This window comes from Dipodomys ordii, unplaced genomic scaffold (assembly GCF_000151885.1).
Source record: "Dipodomys ordii isolate 6190 unplaced genomic scaffold, Dord_2.0 Scaffold46, whole genome shotgun sequence".
NCBI classification, from domain to species: Eukaryota; Metazoa; Chordata; class Mammalia; order Rodentia; family Heteromyidae; genus Dipodomys; species Dipodomys ordii.
Window position 1 is genome coordinate 16,478,158 of NW_012267262.1, and position 23,009 is coordinate 16,501,166.

A 23,009-nucleotide genomic window follows, 5' to 3' on the forward strand; every position below is an offset into this window, starting at 1 on the left:
TGGCCAAAATTTTGTTAAGAAGTTTTGCATCAATGTTCATCAAAGAAATGGGTCTATAGTTCTCTTTCTTTGATGAGTCCCTGCCCGGTTTGGGGATGAGGGTTATGATGGCTTCATAGAATGTGTTCGGTAGTGAGCTTTCTCTTTCAATTTCATTGAAGAGTTGGAGGAGTATTGGTATGAGCTCTGCTTTGAATTCCTTGTAGAATTCCGCTGTAAAACTATCTGGTCCTGGACTTTTCTTAGCTGGGAGGTCTCTTATTGCTGTTTCTATTTCAATTCTTGATATGGGCCTGTTAAGATGGTTTAATTCATCTTGGTTTAGTTTTGGCATGTCAATATTTGCTAGGAAAAGGTCCATTTCTGTCAAGTTCTCAAACTTATTAGCATAAAGTTTTGAGAAGTATTCCTTATAATGTTCTGAATCTTGGTTGTTTCCATGGTGATGTTTCCATTCTCATCTCTGAGTTTATTTATTTGGGTGTGTTCTCTTCTTTTTCTGATAAGATTTTCTAAGGGTCTGTTAATTTTTTTAATTTTTTCGAAGAACCAACTCTTTGTTTTGTTGATTCTTTCTATAGTTTTTTTTGGATTCTAATTCATTTAATTCTGATTTAATTTTAATTATTTCTTTCCGTCTACTGGATTGGGGTTTATCTTGCTGCTCTTTTTCAAGGAGGTTTAGATGTGTCATTAAATTTATTTTTTATTTTTATTTTTTTATTTTTTACTTTTTGATATCCAAGCCTACTGTTATTATCTACTCAGTGAATTTCTCTTTCTGCCAGAATGTTCCAATAATCTAATAAGTTTTTACTTGATCTTATATTTTACTTTGTTTTATATATAAATAAAAATATAATGGTATGTTACACAAAGTTCGCACATATAAGATTTGGGGAAAATTGATAAATTATTATATATAATATAATATCAATTATATTATATTATATTATATATAAGACAAAAGGAGAACACTTGGGAAAAGCCTAAAAGTATCTGGGATGGAAAAACAAAGAGAAAGAAAATACTAATTTTAAAAGGAAATTTGAACCACAAATTCTCTGCCATAATGACTTGTCTTAAATTATGTATAATCTCAAAGATTATCGATTTAAAGAAACTTTATTAAATATAAGGAGAAAAAGTCTTTAAATATGCAAGACCTTCTACATCAGAAATACGTTCTTCCTAATAACTACTTCCTATTAAAAATAAGAGTCACATCAATAAAGATATGACTTAGATGATTATCAGTTTTATTTTTCTGAAGAATTGAATACACAAACCCTAGTGAAATCAGATATTTCTTAAATAATAAATCCCATGTTAAAAGATGTTACATTTTAAGCTTTTTTTTCTTTCCCTATTTTTTATTTTTAATTGCTGCTGCTGGCTTGAGCTTGAACTCTGGGCCTGCACAATGTCTCTGAGCTTCTGTGTTCAAAGCTATCACTCTACCACGAGCCACACTTCACTTCTGGATTTCTGTGGTTAATTGGAGGTAAGACTCTCACAGATTTTTTTTTTTTTGCTTGGCCTGGCTTTAAACTGTGATCTTCGGATCTCAGCCTTCTGAGTAGCTAAGATTATAGGCATGAGCCACCACACTCGAATCAGCTATTTTTTTAAATCTGGATTTCTTTCTTTCTTCCTTTCTTTCTTTTTCTTTAATCAGTGGTGGGGCTTGAAGTTAGGGCCTGGGTTCTGTCCCCAAGCTTTTTTGCTCACTGCTAGTGATCTACCACTTTTAGCCACAGTGCCACTTCCAAGGATCTTAATTTCTTGGCCTTGGTGAGTGAACTATCTTCAGTAAATCTCAGTTTACCTCCCTGGAAAATAATCTAATTAGGAATGTCTGGTACCTAAGATCTCTCTAATGTGTCACATACTGTTTTTGGAAAGAACTTAGGAGTGATGGTAAAAAAAAAAAAAAAAGAAAAAATTTCCCCATATTGAAAATACGTAAAACAACTGCTGTTTGTATAAATGTTTCCTGGAAAAACATATTCGTATTACTGATATTACCTATGAAAGAACTGAGAAATAGAACTCTTTTGAAGTTCTGGTGGACTGAGCAGAAAACCCCTTTTTCTTCATGAGGAAAAAAAGGCATTAGTGTACGATATGAATGACTTATCCCAGTTATTTATTATTCGTAGATATATATTGAGAGTCCTTTTTTTCATCAGAAAAGGGATTAAAAAATTAAAACAAGAAAAAAAAGTCAAATAAAGATAGTGAAATTTAAATCAAAGCTAAGAGCTTTCCTACTTATATATTTAAAGGGATTTGAAGTAAGAATTATATGTCCCATAGATAAGCTGCTTTCCTTTAGTTAATAAATCTCTAATGAATGGAGAAGACTGTCTCAAATGCATTCTTCTAAGACAAACTTACTGCAGGCCAAACCAGGGCAATTAGGAAGGGATTCACACACCCCTTGCAGGAGGTTTTCTCTTGGAAATGAGGTTGAAAGCTCTCAGCACGAAGCTGAAGATCTCTCCTCTGGCTTCCTAGTTGCTGAGACCAAAGACTTCTAAAGTTTAGAACTAAAGTTAGTTCCGTTTTATGTGTAACCTTTTGTCTCAAAGCATGAGACTTTGAGAGGGAAGTCTGTTACATGACAGCCAAGTTGACCTTGGACAAGCACATTCTCCTAGATGAGACACCAAGAGATAAGAATGGTTAGAATTAGAATTAGAGTTGGAATGAAGTCAGTTGTAAAAGTCCTTTCCTGCCATCCAACTTTGTTTCTTGGTAATTTCTGTCAATGTCACATATACATATATATATATATATATGTTGAGATTTTTGTTGTTGTTCATTTGCATAAAGAGTCTGAGAAGCCACACTGCAGCCATTGCTGATCACTGACTCAGGTGCCATCTTCTCCCTGGCTTGGCCTCTCAGTCCCCTCCCTTCATTGTTGATTCTGTCTTAAGACATAGGTGAGAGAAAAACCATCTCTTCCAACAGAGTATGTTGCTTAAAAGTTCTTGATTTTGGCCTAAAAGTGAAAGAGGAAGTGTTTCCAGAAAGATTTTTGAGATGTAAGGTTTTTATCTTGACTGATTTTTCTGCAATGGAATGAAGACACACCTCAGAAGACACACCTTAGATTGTTCAAGAAACCACAGAGGATAAGGGTATGTTTTTAGTTTACTTGTGTATTATTAATCTTATTTTTAATGTCTTTTAATGGTCACCTTATTTAAATACATGTTACTTAATTCAAACTAACCACCTTACCTTACCTTATTCCAGTTAACCAACTGTGAGCCTGGACTCAGCCAATCTGAACCAGAGGGGCTGGGGCTGCTGCTTTAGGAATAGATGGGGAGCAGCAGCCTCCTCTGTGTGCTTGCCTGACAGATATTTGGCTGATGGTGCCACCTTCTGCAGAAGTAAATTTCACTTTGCTGAAAAAATTTTCATGTGTATCCTTGTTTCTCTGCTGGTTCTTGGTTGGAGAGCATATGTATAACACATAGGACACAAGTCTACTACCATGGGCCATAAATAACCCAGCAAACAATAACCTGGGAAGCTCATATTGAAAATATTATGCCAGGGAGAAAACATCATTGCAAAGTAAGAAGTTGGAAGAAAAAAAAGTCCTGTTTAAGAAGGGGGGTAGTTGGGGGAGGAAGATGGGAAGGATTGAGAAGGGGAAACAAAGGAGGAGGCAACAATGCTTGATAAGAAATGTACTCATTACCTTGACCATGTAATTGTAACCCCTCTGTATGGTATTTTCACAATAAAAATAAATTAAAATTAAAAAAAAAAGAAGCAGATGTGCCAGGCACCGGTGGCTCAAGCCTGTAATCCTAGCTGAGATCTGAGGATCCGGGTTCAAAGCCAGCCCAGGCAGGCAAGTCCCTGAAACTCTTAACTCCAATAAACCACCAGAAAACCAGAAGTGGTGCTGTCGCTCAAGTGGTAGAGCGCTCGCCTTGATCTGAAAAGCTGAGGGACAGGGCTCAGGCCCTGAGTTCAAGTTCTATGACCAACCAAAATAAAATAAAATAAAATAAAAAGAAGCAGATGTGATTTATTCATTAAGAATGAAATTGATTAAAACAATTTAAAAAAACTTTTTGAAACCAAACTGATGTCAAAAGCTCCCAAAATTCCTTTGTGTTGTGAGATATGAGAAATGTGGAATGTAAGAGTTTGAAAAAAAAATAGCAGTGACATAGGCAGACTTTATTGGGTTCCAGTTTGAAACTAGAATAAGGATGAATATTCTGAATATTTCACACTTCATCTGTGTGCTTGAGCTGATGAAGACAACTGCCAGCAGAATTATGGAAAAATCAGTAGTGGAGAGAAAGAGAAAATAGAATAGACAACTACAAAAAGCCAAGGGTCCCAGAGCGCTGTACCCTGGGACTGGATGGGTTTTTATCTCAACTTTTCGGTCCTCTGGAAGGAAAAGCTGTTTAGAAGCCTGATAATTGATTACAGATGGGTGAAAGGAAGTACATTCTCATGTACATCCAGATTCTAGAGTGAGTCTAAGGAACTAGAAGGGATAAGGTAATCTAGAAAATAAGTGTCAACATAAGCTATCCTATCAAAGCAGCAGGGTTACGACCACAACAATTTGCCACCTGCACAGAAGTTCCTGCATTCCATGATATCTCAGAATGAAAATACAGAATGGCCACCAGCTGAAGACACTCCCACTCCTGAGGCTGAGCATAATGATTCCTTGTTAACTAAGTACTACAAAGGATAGCCTTATAACAAACACACATGGGGTTATGCAAATTGTTAATGTAGAATTCCACTGTGGAATTTGGCCTTCCACTGACTGGAGGGCTATAAGCATCTGTATTAAAAATTCATTACTTATACAATTGTTACCATGGATTGCTTGACTTTTTAAAAATTGCCTACGAGCTATTTATGTTAAGTTATGACAAGTATGCCATACAAAGGCTGGATTTTTTCATTAGCACCTCTTTAAAGTTGTGAGAACAATTATCAATTACTGTTGTTCTAGGATATTATTTAGGAACCCATTTAAATAGAATTTTACAAATTGATTTGTAAATTTGTAAGGCAGGATAATAAAGCAATTAATGTTGATCTAAAATAAATATTGGAAAAATGGTGTTTATTTCTTGTAATTAAAAGTCCTTCTTCCTTTAAAATTCAGTTTTTCTGGGATTTATAATGGCTCTGAGATGATAATAATGGAACAGAAACTGTTAAGATTTAGTGAATTCTCAGACTGCTTCTATTCATTTATACTTTGCTTTCATCGTAAGAGGTAGCCATACTATTTTCATTCGTATTTAGGTCTTCAGTAAAGTCTTGCTTGTGAATTGGAACTCTTCGACTAGTATTCATTAAGTTAATGACAGGAATGGGAGATGGAATGGATGACACTGATCAAGATGCATTGTATACATACATTGATATATTGAACTAAAACCCGCTTTGCTAAACTATTTAAAGAGTAAATTGATGAACCTAAAAGGCTAATAATTCATGATGATATTTGAATCAGCAACCACCCCTCAAATGTGTACAATTATGAAAATTCTCAAAGGTGAGAGAGATACTTTTATTCAGATTCTCAAAATGTTCTTTGGCTATTTCTCTTTAATAAGCTTAAGGAATTTCTTTGAAAGGTATATTGAGAAAAAATGGTTTAAATTTTATAAGATGACAGCAAAAAGGCAGCAGAAGAAATGGGCTACACTGTTGGAAATCTTAGCCAGCACTTACTACATTTTTGTATCAATATTAAAATGCACCCTTTGATTAGTAATGCATATGCATTTTTGAAGGGTACGCCAACTTTCTCCTTTTACTTTTTCCTCCAGTGTTAAATATAATACATGAAATATGACCTAAGCTATTAATCTAAACATTATGCTCATTAGTTTCAAAGCTCTGTGATTGCTCTAAAGTATTTTAACAAATGGGCACCTTGCTTCTTCTTAGCTCTGCTTTTACATTCAACAGCAAACAAAGCCTGCTACCTCCCCCTGCCCTCCCTCCAATGCTGAGCCAGAAAAGCAAAGCTTCATATCTCCAGTTCCAGCAGAGCTTTTATTGGGCTTTACATCAATCAAAGCTTCAAAAAGATGCTGCAAAGATTTTTCTGTTTCCACATCAGAGGGGTTAGCATAAAATTACTGTGCAGTAGGGGAGCAATGATAAGGAATCTCAGAAGGAAAGAAAGTGTATGGAAAGTGAGGCTCTGGGGGAAGGTTGGGGAAAGATTATCAATGTCCTATAAAAAAATCTGTTTTAGAAGTTCAGTACATTTTGAAACAGAGTTATTTACAAAAATCTATAATCTTGGGCCAAGGGCAGTGTGTCAAGCCTGTAATCTCCACCTACTTGGGAGGCTTCAAGGACTGAGGTCATACTGACCAAAAAGTTAGACTCTCAACTCAACAACTAAGTCAGTGGAAGTAGTTTGCACTTATAATCTCAGCTAGTGGAGTTGGCTTTTTCTTTTTTTTTTTAATTTAATTTAATTTTATTTGTGAACATACTGTACAGAGGGGTCACAATTGCATGGGCAGGATAATGCGTACATTTCTTACCAAGCATTGCAGCCTCCTCCTTTGTTTACCCTTCACATCCCTTCCCAGGCTCCCCCCTCCCCCCATCCCAAACCCCCCCTCAAAGTTGTAAAGTTCGGTCGACATGACAACATGACAACTTGTACTTCTCATTGTTACAAAGGGTCCACCTGTATCCTTAAACGACTTGTTTTTCCCCATCTCCTCCACAAATTATACTGACATCAAATATAGTGAAAGCAGGGGTTATACTGTGGGGGAGGGACATACAAAGCAACAAAGAATAATCTTATAAATGCTTTAGAAACACATGCATGAAAGAAAAAAACATTAAAATACATATCTAAGGGTTCATTTTCCTAACATCACATTATCTGACCTTTTCTGCTTGACTCATACATATACTAGATATTGCAAATAAGGGAAACCATGGGACCTATGTTTCTTTGGGCCTGGCTTACTTCACTTAATATAATTTTTTCCAAGTTTTTCCATTTCCTAACAAATGGGGCAATGTCATTCTTTGGCTTTTTCTTTTGTTCTTCTTCTTCTTTTTTTTTTTTTTCTCGGGCCTGAACTCTGGGCCTGGGTGCTGTCCCTTAGCTCTTCAGCTCAAGGCTAGGGTTCTACCATTTGAGCCACAGTGCTACTTCGGGCTTTTTCTGCTCATGTGGTGCTGAGGAATCAAACCCAGGGCCTCATGCAAATGAGGCAAGCGCTCTACCACTGAGCCTTCCCAGCCCCAGCTAGTAGAGTTTTAAGTGAGAAGACTTATGTCTGAAGCCAGAGCATGGAAATAAATATGATACCTTATCTGAAAACAAAGAGACTAAAGCAAACAGAACTAGAGATATGCAGAACTAGAGATATGGTTCAACTAGTAGAGCACTTATAGAGCAAATACGAGGGCCTGAGTTCAAATCAAAATTACACACACACTACAATCTTTTGAGTAGCTCTAGATGTTTTATAGGTACCGTGGGTAATAGGAAAGCCAGTTTATGTGGATGGGTGAACTCATGTGAACTTCCCTTACACAGATTGGTTTTGTCTTCTCAAAGAGCTAAAACAATTTTAGGCATCCAGAAAAGGGGAGCTCAGTCAATTTAGGAATCACATCCCGCCAGTGTGAATAGAGAATCATGATTACTACCCTCATAACCTGTTATTCCTCTCTCTCTCTCTTTCACACACACACACACACACACACACACACAAACATGCACATTAATGTGTAGTATGTAGTGTTACTGTCAGCAAATAGCAATTGGATATTAGAATCACAAGTTTTTGAGGATCTCCACTTGGTCATGCTATTCAAACAATGACTAACTATGTGATAGTGCAGCACTTTTTTATTAGTATAAATTAGTTGTACAAAACAGCTTCATTCTGATGTGTCCCTGTGTACCTACCTGACCAAAGTCATGACCTCCAACATTCTTCCTTCTCCCCACTTCCCCCTTGCATTTGCCAGATGAGTTTCAGCAAGCTTCATTGCGCTGTTTTGTTTTTTTTTTTTCCCACATGTTCATTAAAATACATGAGACATGGGCCCCGCTATAATTTTTGCTTATTACCTTGAAGGTGAGGTCTCATAGACATGTTTTGCCTGGACTAACTTCAAATCATGGTCCTTCAGATCTCAGCCTCCTGAGTAAAAAACAATTCCTATAATTCTTATAGATACACAAATAGTCTCAACTAGCCAAAATAATCTTGAGCAACATAGCACAAGGTGGAAGGTATCAAAATACCAGACTTTGAATTATACTACAGAGCCCTAGTAACAAAAAGAGTGTGGTATCGGCACAAAACAAAAACAGAGACAAAGACTAATGGAATAGACTAGAAGACCCAGAAATGAATTCAAGCACCTGTATATATCTAAGTTTTGACAAAGAACCTCAAAATACATGCTGGAAAAAAAAGATAGTCTCATCAAAAACCGCTGCTGAAAAAACTGAATATTTACATGCAGAAGACTGAAACAAGATTCATAGCTCTCATTCTGTACTGATATCAATTCAAAGTGGATCAAGAATTTGGTGGGAGATGGGGGAGAGATGGGAAGGCAGGGATGGGAAGGGGAAACAAAGGAGGAGGCAACAATGCTTGATAAGAAATGTACTCATTACCTTGCTCAGGTAATTGTAACCCCTCTGCATGGTATTTTCACAATAAAAAAACTTATTAATAAAAAAGATTTTTAATATACATTTGTATTGTTAAAATACTGTACAGAAGGGTTAGAGTTACATGAGTAAGGTAATGAGTACATTTCCTATCAAACATTGTTACACCCTTTGTTTTTCCCCTATCATCCCTTCCCTCCCCACCTCCCCAACTCCTCCCCTGCCCAAGTTGTAAAGTTCATTTTCAGTATAGTGTCTTGTACACTCTTTGTTACAATGGGTCAACCTGAATCCTTATTTGAGCATTTTGTTAGTTCCTTTGATCTCCTTGATCAAGTTGTGGCTCAGGTTTGTAATACTATCTACTCAGGATGCTGAGATCTAGAGCTTAATATGAAGGCAATCTGGGCAGGAAAATGCTTAAGATACCATACCCAAATAACTAGCTGGAGATGTGTCTCTTGTGCAGGGTGCCAACTGGTGAATTAAACTGAGTAAGAATGAGGGCCTGTGTTTAAACCCTGGTGCCAACAAAAAAATACACAAATCATAGCAAAGTGGATTAAGGACATTAATGTAAAACCTGAAACATTGAAACTACTCCAGCAAAGCAATCAGGACAACATTATTGGCATAGCAAGGAATTCCTTGAATCATATAGTATTCTTTCTACTCTTTTCTCCTTTTGTCTTTGGTGGTTATCTTTATGTTGGATGTTTAAAATTCTTCTAAGCATTAGTCAGTCAATAAAACATGCTGTTATTTATCATGTATTACATTTCTAAGATATCTCAAGAGTAAAGGCAATGAGTTAATAAGCACCACATCATGTTTTTCAAAGAGAAATACCAACATTAATCCATTATCTCTATGTTAGAGATGAGGAAATTGGCTTCTGAACATTTGGGCTCAATTTTGCAAAGTAACAAAATGAAACACTTGGATCTTCCTGTTCCTTATCATGATGTGGAAACACACTACTGAAGGAGCTACGCCACCCATCCTTACAGGCCAGATTGAGGGAGCTGTGGCAATAATCTTAACCTGGTGATTCTCTCCAACCCCTAACAGAATTGAAGCTTGTGTGTAAGTATGACATGCATGGTAATTAATGAGAAACTCCAGGTAAGTGGCCAAAGCACACTGTCTCCATATCAGCAGGCACAAGTTTTGCTTTATTGATACAAGGCCTACATTTTAATAACCTATCTACTAACACATGCCATGTGATTTAAGGTGTTCCTAATATGTGCCTTCTGTAAATCCACTTGTCTTTTAAGAGGCAGATGAATACCCTCATGACAGTGGCTCACTCCTGTAATCCTAGCTACTCAGCAGGGTGAGATCTGAGGATCACTGTTCAAAGCCATCCCAGGCAAGAAAGTCTCATCTCCAATAAACTACAAAAAACCGGAAGTGGCATTGTGGCTCAAGTGGTAGAGTGGTAGCCTTGAGCTGAAGAGCTGACGGACAGCACCCAGGCCCAGAGTTCAAGACCGACAAGAAAAAAAGAGAGAGATGGGTGAGTTTCCAATGTCTTTTTCAAATTTCCTCTAAAGTATTACTTTTCTTGGGTGGGGGGAAGGGGAGGAGCTGGAAATCAGAGCCTGGGGGCTCTCTTGAGCTCTTTTGCTCAAGGCTAGTGCTCTACCACTTTTGGCAGTAGCTCCACTTCTGGTTTTCTGTTGGTTAACTGGAGATAAGAGTCTCCTGGATTTTCTTGCCCTGGCTGGCTTTGAACCATGAAGTTCAGATCTCAGTCTCTCGAGTAGCTAGGATTGCAGGCATAAGCCACCAGCATCCAGCTCCTCTAAGTATTTCAGCTCACGGCTGACTCACTTATTGTTATAACACAAATGCTAGCTCAATTCACTATAAATTCTTTTTTTTTTACTATAAATTCTTAATAAACTGTATCTTGAGGAAACCATTTCTATATGATTTGGCCTTTCTCTTTGGCATGATACTGAAAACACACCCTGATAAGACTGAAACTTTTCATCCAAAATTCACCTGTGATTTTGGAAAGAGCAAGGACTGGTTCCGAAGTGAAAAGAGCTGTCCAATTGCTGAAACATTTAAGGATGCCTAGTTGCAGGATTCAGTACACATTCTCCAAACTGGGTAATGTGTGACTGTCTCCATGCCTTCTTAGAATGTAGTTTTTTCTGTCTGAATCTTCTAGTCTTATTTTTTTTTACATGAGGTACTAAACCCTGGTTGATTTAGCTATTATAAAATTAATGCATCTTAGCTGATGTCCTCAAAAAAATGACAACAATAGAGAATAGACAGTAACAATACTTAATGTACACATGTGAAAATGGAGGTAGGTAACTTGAGGAAATGGGTGGAGTTAGGATAGATGTGGGGAGAGAATGATTGACAGAATGACATTGATCAAGATGTACAGTGTAATGCACTTATAAATGGACATGTTGAATTTTGACTACTTTGTGCATAAAGACAGAAACAATAAAAGTTAATTTAAGATAGTAGATTAATAATGGCCAAAAACTTAAAAGGAAAACCAGAGTCTTTTTTCAATGAGTTATTACTCTCCTATGAGCCAAATTGCTTCTTAAATTGATTGGTATGCCTGTGTTAGCATAGATGATAGAACCAAGAACATTATACGTTTTTATAACTTAGGTGGATGTAAATAGTGTTGATATTATGGAATGAACATTAAAAGTTATAGTGGAAACATTAGGATAGTACCATGAATAAAGTAAAAGTAAATCTCAGAGGTAATTACATTAATCAGTATTCTCCATACAGATCCAAACACACACATACACACACACACACACACACACACACACACACACACACACACATCCATTTTCCAGACACCAAAAGTCTATTATACTTTCTTTTCATTTACTATGTATGTAGCACTTAGGCAGCGAATTTAGCTATAATTTGACATGGTGATATAGCAATTTTAAATCATAGATATAATCACTTTTGATGCAGTTAACTTTATTGTTAAATGCTTTGCATATCATAATATTTTTATGATATTATCATATAATAACAGCAACAGATAACCTTGCTTAGCTGCCACTCATCTGAAATTGAGAAGCAAAGAGTTATTTAAGCTATGAATCAGTGATTTGATATATGAGATTGGGGTGGAAAGACTGTTTGGAAGGAAAATAAAAGTGCTAAGAGGACAATTCCAAACCTCTAGCAACATCCAGGTAAAAGAATACAAGGCTTCATAAATCTTAACTTTCTGTCTTCCCACAAATTCAAGTGAGCTGAATGTTGAAAGATGGAAAAAATCAGATAGCCACTAGCTTTTGAAATAAATTAATAGTGACAAGCTCTCTACTCAAGGTTTTCTTCTCAGCAGGAGATACATGAAAATGCACATGCATGCAACACATACAGGTGTATATACTTTATATATGTCATTGTATAATATGTGAATTCATATTACTTACACAATTGTCAACTTAATATTGTATGAAATAGTGGTCCAAAAATATGAAGCCTAAGAGAGTAAGGAGCCTGATAAGGAGAAACCAGTAGGATCAGAAAAACAATAGGAATGGTGTATGCTGAAAACAGGAGAAGAAATAAGAAATAATGGTGAAGATGCATTTTAACCAAACTGCTTTGTTGAATGGCAACTGACTTGTGAAACTACTTAAAGATTCAATTTTTTTAAAAAAAAGTCCGCTCAAAAATCTAATTAAAAATTGTCTGGCTTTGTGGATTTTAGTTGAATCAGAGAATTTGAAGACTGAACAATTCTGAAAATCTTACCTGATTGCTTTAGCAAATAACTCTATAAGTTCAAATGACCAGATTTATTAGTGCCCAGAGTCAATGAAAGTACCTCTTTTCTTACTCTCTCCTCTGGCTCTATTGTTGGGAATACATCAAGTCTATTACATATGATTTTATTTGTTTGGGCTCTGTCTTGCTCACTACACAAATGATTCTCCACTTACACAATGTGATCACCAATACTTGCTATTTAGAATTAGTGCAGAGAATGTTGGCAAAGCATCTCTGAATCTTAGGACAAAATGCTGCATGCTGAGACGATATGTGATTATTATACTCTGCACTGAGCTCCTGCCTATTAGAAAATTGCTTATTTCTTAGCAACATTAGAGCTTGCACAGGGACTTCTAGGAAGACAAGCTCTATTCTCTTTCTATCTGGTAAACTGTGATAGCTGTTCATTTTGACAAGGAGGCAAAAATAGCCAGAGCCTGGACATCCTTTCATTTCCTTGGAGGGCTACGAATGTAACAAGACTCAAAACTGTTCAGTACTGAGCAACTCGAAAGGTCTGAATTGTGTTCTTGAACATTAAGAATCACAAACAAAAACTCACAGGGGAATCTTCAAAGCAATCGTAGCCCATGATTTTTAATGCCGGTCTAAGAACCTGCTCAGCTGGGCAAGAATGCCAGACCGGTCCTTATCTTTCCTACTGCACTCATAGGCTGCAGGCACATGTTCTTCAAAATTACCATTGGTTGAACACACAGGAACTCTATATTGTAACACTGAACAACTAATGATAAAAATAAGCAAATCAGCTGGATAGTTCAGGCTAAGATATTATATTGGGTTTAACTATATCTTGTCAGGCAACAAGGTATGTTTTTTTTTTTGTTGGGAATAAAGAGTTGTATTCAGTGGCTAAGAAGGAAAAAGAGGAAGCTTTCAACTACAGGGGTATTGAGGCATTGTAATAGGTATAGAATAGGAATAGTGAGGGGTAGAGATATGTTTTATTTTCACAAACTCAACAGAAGAATGTAGAAGAAAAATACAATAAATTACTCAAGTTTTTTCTGTTTATTTGAAAGATGATAATAATTTCTAAAGGCTTTAGAAGGCTTACTGAGTATTATTCTTTTTTTTCAAGGTACTAGAGAAAAAAAATCAACATATTTCTCTCCAAATCACAAGGGTATTTTTCTACCACCTTGCCTGCCAGATAAAACCAAGTGTCAGGAGATTTGAACATCTGGGTGGGAAATAGAATAAAAATATCTGGGACGCTACCACCATATGTTACAACAAAATGGCCATCCTCATGCATCTGAGCTTTGTTTGTGCTTCATATTAATGGACCCCGTCAGGGTAACCAGGCAGCCAACTAGCAGCATATGCTGCTCAGACTGTGGCTGCCTTAATTCCATTTTGGGAGGCAGTACATGGCAGACTCTATGCCCTCTGTACCCTCTGTCTGGGCCCAGGCACCAAAGCTGTTGGAGCACCAGACACTTGATCAAACCCTTGAACCTTGAGCCATTCATTTTACCTGCTTCAAAAATAGAAAGGGGGAAAGACAGTCGTTATTGATACAATTGAAGACATTTTTCAGAAGTAACAGGGAGAAGTGACAGGAGGATCAGGCATATTGTCTCATCAGCACTCATTTATTAGTCATTCTTCAGTTGCAGCTTTCCCATTGGCTCATCAAAAATATTCAGGAGAAAGACCAAACTTTCACTGACAAGATGCTATTTTAAGGAATTTAGCTTCTAGTTCAGATGGAATTGAGTAATGAGTGACTTTGAGAAAAGAAGACACACTCTTCAGGCTATTTCTTTTTAAAGAAGATCAAGCTATTTGCTGAGTAGATACACAGGTGTATACTTGTGCAAAAAGGAAATAAAGATATCAGTAATAATATTTCACACATGTGAAAGAGTTTGCAGGAGTTGACTGAACTGTTTTCATCTTGGTTCATATAAGTTAGTGTAGCTATGTTATTGGGAAATCAAGAGCTCTATGCATATTTTGTTCTCCTTAGTGCTTTTTTATCCTTACTTCCCGGTGCTACTCATGTTAGTGACAAGTATGCAAAGTTCCTCTCTACCCTTGTTACCTTGTTTCTGTTATTCTTCCCATTTGGATATCTTTTCATTTGCTTAATTAAACTTGATCTATTCTTAATTTCTTAGCTCAAGCCTTATTGTCTAAGTAAAAACCTAACCTTATCATGGCAGTGTTGAAATGTATACAAAAGATCATACTGACAGCTTATATTCTAGCTGCTCAGAAATAACCAGTTAATGTGGTCCTTTCTGCTTTACCACTATGACTAGAGATTTGATACTCTTATTCATTCAAGAGCCTAAAATGATAATAATGAAGTACATATAAAATGTTTTGTGAAGCCTCTAAGAAGGCTTTCCAGAGTGACTGAGGTGTTCATTCATTAATTCATTTGTCATCTAATGACAATATCTCAGAAGCTCTTTTGGTACATGAGACATGGCTCCTGTCAAAATAGAATCCGTGTAAGAAAAGGGTATGATCATATGACCAGAGGAGTAAAGTTTTTTTTTCTTTTTTGGCGATAGGAGATGAAAAACTTCTTTTAAAATCCATTAATCCAAGGCACAAGGTTGGCAAATTTTTGTGAGGCAGAACCTGTCAAACTGTCATCTATGATCTACTTTCTGAGACTAGTGTGTAGGTCCAAGAACAGCTTCTGTAGCCTAGAAGTTACATGACTTTATAGAACGGTTACTGCCAGAATGTAAGTCTGAAACGAGCCTTCAAAGTTTGGGAAGAGGTTAGACCCCACCAGTCAGAGAAAGCCTAAACTCTAACACAGCAGGCTAAGACAGAGAAAGCCGCAGCAGGGATTTCGGAGTGTTACACCCCAGCACCACGAAGAACTATACTGTCAGCTGATGCTCTGTTGAGGACATCAACTACAGCTCGAGTTCCCAACTGAGATTGGAGAGTTAGGACTGCCAGCTCCAAACAGTGCTAGCTGAACTGAAAGCCTCACCAAAAGGCTGTGAGGCATGGAATGTAAAGTGGTGAAGAGAAAGTTGCAGGTTTCTGAGGCTAAGAGGGAGCAGCAGTGTCAGGGCTCAGGGAAGGTCTCTGTACTCTTGCCTCTGAGCACTAGAGGTGACAGCTAGCTACAGATGGAAGGTGGTGGCACTTTTTAATTTTTTATTCTGACCGATTGTTATTTTTGCTTTCTATTTCTGGAAACCAAATCAGACTACATACTTCCACATAGTGATGGAAATAAGAACTCCAAATGTCTGTTCATAATCCAGGATCTCTCTCTCTTTTCTAAATTCTTTCTCCACTAAACAAAATAGAGATTGAAGAATTAGGTCAATGTATATAATTATCTCATGTATAGACATCAAATGATAGATCTTACCACTTTGCTTTATCTTCCTGCAGCTATTTCCCAAAGAACAACCATGGTTGTTTTTACAAAATGTAAGTTGAGACCTGTCTTTCCTGTACTTAGAACATTGTAGATACCTACTCTTACTGAGAAGAAAGCAATAGCCTCAGAGTGATCACCCAGGAAATATACTCACCAGGCTTCACTGTACATCCACTTTTGCCCTGACTCTTTTCTCTTTAGCTGAACCTGAGCCATGAGTTACTGTTTCTCAAAAACTAGACTAAGTCACACTTCAGTCCTTAACATCTCCTATTTGTTGCCCTTAATTTTCTTTTTCCCAACCTGTTCCTGTGGCTCATTCATCTTCTGCAAACATTTTGTCAGACTTGTTCTCAAAAACAGTCTCCCTTTAAAATTATTAAATGTGAATGACCACACAAATTACAACCATTGTTCTAGAATAGCTTCCCCAATTATTTTTCTTTGTTTTGTTATTCTTGACTAGAGGAGGATGCTTTTTCATTTCTCCACCTCTCTACTTTTCACTATGTTCTCAGCACCCAGAAAAGTTTCTAGATAGTAGGTGATGATTCCATCTTTCTAAGTTGAGTAGGTCAGCATATCTAATATAACACAGGTTATAAATCAAGCCCATTGCTTTTTATCTACATGCACATTTTCTACTAAGTTCCAAATTTATTTTTCTATAAAGATTTTTTTCAACAAAAATCCAGTCACATTCATAAAAAAACTTAACAAAAAATGCACTACATCTGAGGATGTAGGGGGTGCTCAACTTTCAACATAAGTCCTGGTATAAAATAATAAAAGATGAATATGCTATCGCAAATTTTTGCTATACTCCTCCATACTTCTCAGAGGCTTTGCTTTCCTGAAAAGTAAAATGAAAGACAGGGAGAGATTTCCATACCCATTCTCTGAGGCTAATTTCCACATTCACCAACTTCCTTTTTCCAGGGAAAGAAGTATTTTGCTGTTGAAGAGTATTAGTTATCCATACAGAGTAACACATATATCAATACATGTAATCTGAAAAGACAGCTGTGTTCTCTCTACTTTTCTTTATTCCTAAAATTAATAGATGGTCTGGAACTCAGCAAAAATTTCTGCTGATGATGCCCAGGACTGATAGGAATCTGTTTTGCTTGTTCACAGCTGCAATCTTTGTCTTTGAGCTAGTAGGCATTTTCTTTTTCATTGTTCATTTTATATATTTATTTACTTAGACTAGTGCAGCAAATAGGAAAGGCATCTTGTTTGGAAAAAGTATTTTTTAAAATTTTTACTTAATCTTTTTTTTTTCTGGTCATGGAGCCTGAACTCTGTCCCTCAGCTCTTCAACTCAAGGCTATCATTGGAGTCACAGTAGCACTTCTGGCTTTTTCTGCTTATGTGGTGCTGAGGAATCAAACCCAGAGTCTCATGCATGCAAGGCAAGCACTCTACCACTGAGCCATCTTCCCCTTTACTTCATCTTTAAATTACAAAGTCCACTATTAGCCAGGACCTGGTGGCACATACCTGAAATCTGAAGATTGTAGATCAAAACCAGTCTGAGCAGTCAAACCTAGGAAACTCCTCTCTCTAATTAACCAGCAAAAAGCCAGATATGACTCAAGTGGTAGAGGTCCAGCCTGGAGGAAAAAGGCCCTGAATTCAAGACCTAGTACTGGCATTAAAAGAAAAAGTCTACTATTTTAAAGTATTTATTGGAATGAAGTATCCACGCTCTCCTTAGAAAAGGCCATTTATTTTCAAATTGGGAAATCACTTGTTCTCTCTAGGTTCAATGTCAAGGTGTTTTTAAGAATTAGTCTCTCATCCTATTATCAGCAATTTTAGCATCTTGTTGTTAAGACTTCAGTGACTGGGCATCTGATGAACATAGAACCTAGGTTGAACCACAGAAAGGTAACTCTTTAATGCTTATTCAGCTACACTTGTTTTAGTTGCAAAGTTTCCATAACTGTAGCTACTCAGAACCATTGTTAGAGCACTATTTCAACTATGAAAGAAAAATTGGAAAGATTCCAAGATTGGTCCCATATGAGAACTTCACTCATGCACTAGTTTAGAAAGCATTGTGAACACCAATTACTACATCAGATTCTAAAACCGTTCTTGGAATTTAAGGAGCAAAAAATATTCCAGATGTACTTAATGGGACAGAATCCATCAATAACATATAGATAGATAGATAGATAGATAGATAGATAGATAGATAGATAGATAGGTAGATAGATAGAGGCTAATAGAGTTAAGAAACAAATTACAAAAGAAAAAGAAGGATTCCACTTTCAACTCTTGAAAGTATTGGAGGAAGCAGTGAGCTTTCAGTTTGGATCATTGGATAAAATGAGAGAAAGAGAGAGAGAGAGAGAGACAGACAGACAGACAGACAGACAGAGGCAATGGTTCATTGTGCAAGTTTTACACTCAAAGGTAATCGAGGAAATCAGATAGGCTCTCAGCAACAGGTATGTAAGGCTTTGCCAAGGTCTTTTTCTCTGGTTTTATGTTTCAATTTAGGAAGAAAAAGGATGGGATGGCCAGTGGTTTATGTTCCAGTTAAAATATTCTATGCTATTTGTCTGAAATTCAATTCGACAGACATAAAACTTGAAAAGCTAAAAAGAAAAATGATGTAGAAGACAAGGATGATTTCAGACACATGTTGCAATAGCCAAATGTGACTGTCTCCCAATTCACCTACCAATAACTTCCCAGCATACTTCCCAATGGATGTAATTGTAATATGCTTATCATTTGCAAGTAATTGCTTGTGGAATGTTCATTTCTACACAGAAACTTTCTTAGCTGGCAGACGGAGACTCAACAAAGGTTTGTTTAGTATGCTGCTTAGGTGAGCTGTACTTACATTTTTGTGAACAGGGGAAAAACTGGGAGGAACTTGGAAGTAGACTATCCCAGATATTTGAGTAGGCCAAAGAAAAACTAACATATGTATACATATTTATATACATGACTTGGGACATAAATATGAAGCATTGAGTAAAACCATCAGAAATGTGTTCACTGGAAGCTAAGCAATCAGTGTCGGAACATTGCTTGAACATTGGATGATTTTCTCATGTAGACCAATTCTTCTGCCTTCAAGAGAAGAGTTCTCTATGAGTTTTAGTCCTATCTCACATGGAGAAACTGGAAATCACCTCAGTAATTTCATTGAGCTTAACTGCCAAAGATCTACACCAGCAGCAAGTATATTCTGGATGTCTCTGCCAAGTCACTGATAGTAGCAGTCCCCAAGGCCTTGATTAATCATTTGGAACACTCGAAATTTCACAAGAGACATTTTATACAAAATTAGAAAATCTATGAGTTTTAGCTTTCTCCTCACCTTCTTAAGCATTCTGCTGTTCTACCTGTGCCAAACACTGAATTTTGATTTGCTTTTCTTTTCCTACTTACTCAGCTGAAAAATGAAGAAACAAAAGCAAATCTAGGTGCTATGAATTGTGAGAAGATAATTCTTTTCATTTATTTGTTTTCAAGAAACTGGGATTTTTTTCATTATTTACTTTTTGTTGTTGTTTTTGTTGTTGGTCATAGGGCTTGAACTCTAGGCTTGGGCACTGTCCCTGTGCTCTTCAGCTCAAGGCGAACACTCTACCACTTGAGCCACAGCGCCACTTTTGGTTTTCTAGAGCTTTATTGGAGATAAGAGTCTCACTGACTTTACTGCCAGGCTGGCTTTGAACTGCGATCCTCAAATCTCAGTCCCTGAGTAGCTAGGATTACAGGCGTGAGCCAGCGGCGCCCGGCTTTCATTTTTATATACATTTATTTTTCTATTGTCTTTAAATTTAAAGTTGGACAAAGAAGTTGCAATTCAACATGTCAAGTTCTGAATACAATGCATCTGCAGCTGTGTCACCCCTTCTATTATTCCCTTGACATTTGTTCAACTGGGTTAATAATATATCTTTCCACAAGATCCAATGATTGCTTATTTTTATAAGGCCCCCAATGATAAGAAAATTATCCAAAATCACTTGTTTAGTTAAAAACAGATTCAAGTTTTGACAGCTACCTTCCCAGCTGATTCCTATAACTTGAAATTGCTTTCCTGAACACATGCCACACTCTAGGCATGGATACTGACTAAAACTTTTGGATAGTAAGATCCTGATGGTTTTTGGTTTTGGGGTTTTTTTTTGTTTTTTTTTTTTAAATTAGTTTTATCATCATATCTTTGAAAAAAGGTAAGAATGATTTCTTAAAATTATGTCATTGAGCACAAAGTAATTACTCTTTCTAATTGCTCCATTGTAACAATGAGAGGTACAAAACACTATGTTGAAAACGAACTTTACACCTTCGGCAGCAGTGGGGGTTGGGGGGTGTAGTTGTGCAGGTGGAAAGGAAGGGATGGTAGGGGGGAAACAAAGGAGGAGGCAACAATGCTCAATAGGAAATGTACTCATTACCTTGCTCATGTAACTGTAACCCCTCTGTACAGCATTTTTACAATTAAAAAAACGTACAAAAAAAGGAAGGATTACAGTTACATAAGTAAGGAAATACGTACATTTCTTGTCAAACTTGTTACCCCCTCCCTCATTTCCTTCCCCCATCCCTCCGTGGTTGTACAGATCATTTCCAACATATGGTCTTGTGTATATCACTGTTGCATTGGTTCACCCCTGGCCCTTTGTCTTAACATTCTGTTGTTTCCCTTCCCTTCCCTGATTCAGATAAGCAATGTATATACAATACCATGGTACCAAAATCAAATACAGTGACTCTTGTGAGAAGAAAGAAAACCAGAAATAAAGCTCAGTGAAAATATATTATCTGGAGAAATACATTTAAAGAGATAGCTCTCATAATTCCCTCCCAGGATGAAATCCTGGTTTAATCTCCACTTTAGCAATTACCTTTGGTGTTCAATAAAGTGTGGTTAATTAGCCTTAAGAGCATTTTAGTTTTAGATAGGGTAATATTGTTAAGAGCTTCACTATTTGCATTTATCATCAGGAATAATATAACACTAACAATATATTGTCATTATGGGAATCATTGTAATGAGGGCAGTTGTTAAGGAAAATGTCAGGCTGACTCATTATGCATATGTCCTTCCACTTTGTAGCTCTTCTTGTCCATAACTGTGCTTACTTAATTGATATATACATTCTTCCTGCTACACTGTCAGAATAGACAAGTTATTGATATATACAAACTTCCAAACCATAGTTTTTATGTTTTAAATAGTTTCACACACACACACCCATACACTCACATACAAAAGTCTCAATATATCTAAAGATTTATAATTATATAGACTATTTCTTCTCAGCAAAATAAAGTTGAATGACAAATCAACAGCAGAAGAAAACTTGGGGAATCCACAAATATGTGGAAGTTATACAATGCACTTCTAGACAAGAGTGGGATTAAAGAGATATAATGAGCATAATGGAAGATATCTTGAGTTACAGAAAAAGAAAACATAATGATTGCTAAGGCATTCAAAAATTCAAGCAACCTTACTTAAACTCTCTTAGGTGAGGGGAATTTTCCCACCTCATTTATTGTTGCAAGCAGAGCCTTCATACCAAAACAGGAAAAAAGATATATTAAGAGAAAAACTTCAAACTATTTTTTAATGAATGAAATTACAAAATTATTCAACAAAAGACTAGAAAGCTAACCTTGCTAATATATGAAAATGTTGCATCGGCAAACCATCTTAAATGAAAAGCTGAGTCCTCCTCACTCTCTCCTGACAGTTGATGCTTAACATAATAAAACAAAATCTTCATTTTATATCCCCAGGTACATGAAAAAACATCCACAGTGTATTCTCTGGGGTAGCTGGCCTCAAGGTCAGGCTTGACATAAAAGCATAGTAGAGAAATTTACAATAAAAAAAATCCAGCCTTGATTTTCTAATCTGATTTGATGAATCATAGAATCAATGTTTGATTCCAATGTTTGAAAATAAAGATTGCTCCAAAATGAGAATGATGAAGTGAGCATTATTTAGAACCCTCTCAGCTGACATCAGAATGACAGAGCTAGAGCCCTAAGTGTATCACAATAAATAAAACTATACAACTGGCTAACATTTTGTCCACCCTTGAAAAAGGTATCTTTTTTTGATACCTAGTGTTAAGTTCATACACAAAATTATAACCTATCCAGATCATAAGGGATCTGCCCAAAAATATAACCTACCCAGGTCATAAGGAATCTGCCATGTTCTCAAAATCCACATCAAACATCATAGTCATTAAGAGTATCATTTAATGGCTTTACTACAAGCTATGTTCAAAATGAGGAATTCACTAGTTACAGATAGAAGAGGGCTGATACACTGCATCTGTGTCCATTCTTATTCTTTTTTTTTAATTGTGAAAATACCATATAGAGGGGTTACAATTACATGGGCAAGTTAATGAGTACATTTCTTATCAAGCATTGTTGCCTCCTCTTTGTTTCCCCTTCCCATCTCTTCCCATGTCCCTCCCCCACCCCACCCCGCCTGCCAAAGTTATATATCTCATTGTTGCAATGGGTCCACCTGTATTCCTATTTAAATGATTTGTTTTTTTCCCTTCCCCTCCACAAATTATACCAACATCAAATACAGTGAAAGAAGTGAAGTAAGCCAGGCCCAAAGAAACATAGGTCCCATGGTTTCCTTTATTTACAATAACTAGTATATGTCTGAGACAAGCAGAAATGGTCAGATAAGATGATGTTAGGTAAAAGCTTCTGCACAGATAAAGCTATCGCAACCAAACTAGAAAGACAACCAACTAATTGGGAAAAAATATTTACCAGCAATATATCAGACAAGGGGTTAACATCCTGTATATACAGGGAACTCAAGAAACTAATCCCTCCCAAACCTAACAAACCAATTACTAAATGGGCAAGGGAACTAAAGAGGGACTTCTCAAATGAAGAAATAAAAATGGCAAAGAAACACATGAGGAAATGTTCATCATCCCTGGTGGTTAAGGAAATGCAAATAAAGACAACCCTGAGATACCACCTTACCCCAGTCAGAATGTCCCACATCAACAAATCAGCCAACGACAAATGCTGGAGGGGATGTGGAGAAAGAAAAACCCTATTACACTGCTGGTGGGAATGTACACTTATACAACCACTTTGGAAAGCAGT